Genomic DNA, 2,432 nt, shown 5'->3' on the forward strand with positions numbered 1-2,432 from the left:
TTAATGGCATGGACAGACCACAGTTTGTCAAATCATTTGTCTCTTAAAGGACAACTGAGTGGTTTTCAGTTTGTGACTATTCCGAGTCAAGTTGCCATGAGCATTTGTGTACAGTTTCTTGTGTGAACATAGATTTCATTTCTCTTGGATAAATGCCCACGTGTGCAATCACTGGGTTGCATGGTAATTGCGTGTTCAGCTTTATTAAGAAACTGCCAAACTGTTTCCTCGAGTGGCTGTATCGCTTTACATTCCCACCAGCAATGTGTGAATGATGCAGTTTCTCTACATCCCCACTAGCATTTGATGCTGCCACTATTCTTTGGACAGATAATTCTAATATGTTTGCCATCTTGATTTTGGTATCTATGGATTGTCTAATTTTTTTTTTTTTTTTTGAGATGAAGTCTCGCTCTGTCACCCAGGCTGGAGTGCAGTGTCGCGATCTTGGCTCATTGCAACCTCTGCCTCCCAGGTTCAAGCAATTCTCCTGCCTCAGCCTCCCGCGTAGCCAGGATTACAGGTGCCTGCCACTATGCCTGGCTAATTTTTGTATTTTTAGTAGAGATGGGGTTTCACCATGTTGACCAGGCTGGTCTTGAACTCCTGACCGCAGGTGATCCACCTGCCTTGGCCTCCCAAAGTGTTGGGATTATAGGCATGAAGCACCGCACCCAGTGATTGTCTAATTTGTATTCCATTTTATATCTTCCTGGTTCTTGATAGGATGAGTGACTTTTTAATTGAAATCTGGAATTTGGGGAAGTATATTTTGAGACACTGGAACTTTTTAAGCCTTCTGTTCAGCTGGCTTCCTCTGACATTGCACTAGTCAGGGAAGCAGTGATGCCGCTCTACCATTGATGCCTTAGTGGGGAGGCGTCCTTGTTACTGCTGGGCAGGGGTGGGAGTTCCAGCATCCCACAGACCTCCCCTGACCCACCCCTCCGGACTGAGACAGAGAGTAACACCTCGTTATTGCCCTTCATGTAGTCTTCACTGACACCAAGGGGAGCATGGCCTCATTATGGCTGGTGTTGAAAATCTTCACTTTCCAATAGACCCACCCTGACATAGCTACCCTACCCAGCTCAGTGGGCAGTGGGGGATGGGGGCGCCTCATTACTGTTGGATTGGGGAGAAAGTCCAGGCTTTTGACTCGACTTTGTCCAGGACCACTCTGGCAGGTATTGGAGCACCCAGTTACAGGCAGCAGAAGTCTAGGCTCCCCATGCAGCCTTCACTGGTAGGGTAGGTGGTGGGGTTTCAGTTTTCTCCTGCAGTATTTGGCAGGGGTGGTCAGTTATTGTCTAAGTTTGCTGTCTTCATAGGCTGCCCTTTCCTAGCCTTTTGGCAGAGAGACCAGGCTTTTGTTGAGACCCTTTTTTTTTTGTCTGTACCTTTCTTTGTTACAGGCTTCTTCGGCTCCCAATATGATACATACGAGGACAAAACAGAACCTAGAAAGCTGACCACCCTGTCATTCCTGGGTCCCCGCCCGATCTGTGTCCTTCACTCTACCTTTCAGAGTCTCCTTATGTTTGTTTTATAGGCAATGTCCAGGCTTTGAGTCATACTCAGCAGAGGGAATAAGAAAAAGCGTAGCCGTTCCATCCTCCCGGGAGGGTACATTTGCCAAGAATGGAGTTTCGCTTTTTGTTTTGTTTTTGAGACGGAGCCTTGCCTGGAGTGCAATGGTGTGATCTCGGCTCACTGCAACCACCGCCTCCCAGGTTCAAGCAATTCTCCTGCCTCAGCCTCCCAGGTAGCTGGGACTATAGGCATGCACTACCACGCTAGGCTAATTTTTGTATTTTTGATAGAGATGGGGTTTCACCATGTTGGCCAGGATGGATGTTGTGATCCGCCCATCTCACCCTCCCAAAGTGCTGGGATGACAGGCATGAGCCACCGCATCCAGCCAAGAATGGAGTTTAAAAATTTCAGTTTAACCCTAAAAGCACCCACGGGGCCTCCAGTTTCATGGGAGAGTTTCTTCCTGGTGTAAAGGAGATGCTGGGAAGGACAGGCTTAGGTTGTCCTTCTCAAGATTCTTGTCCTTTACTATTCAGTGTTCAGTTCCTTTATTTCTCAGCAGCCTCTAAAACAACGTGAAAAATGCCAGTGAGAATGAATTACTTGGATGTCTTGAAATTACCATTTCTAATCCAACCTCAGAGTCTCTTAATGAATTTTAAGCTGTCTTTACGGCAGATTTAACCACAATTTGTCACTGCAATGTCTGTCAAGCCAGGGAAACTAGCAGTGATACCCTTGTCCTAAAAAAGGAAAAGGACATGGTGCTAGAATGAACATCAGCAGCCCTCCAATCAAGGTCCACACAGCCACCAAGTAGCCATGTGACCTGGGCCCTCAGTGTGCCCCGATTCCCTCAAGTTTGTTTGTTTGTTTGAGATGGAGTCTCACTCTGT

Source organism: Mandrillus leucophaeus, unplaced genomic scaffold (assembly GCF_000951045.1).
Source record: "Mandrillus leucophaeus isolate KB7577 unplaced genomic scaffold, Mleu.le_1.0 Scaffold21, whole genome shotgun sequence".
NCBI lineage: Eukaryota > Metazoa > Chordata > Mammalia > Primates > Cercopithecidae > Mandrillus > Mandrillus leucophaeus.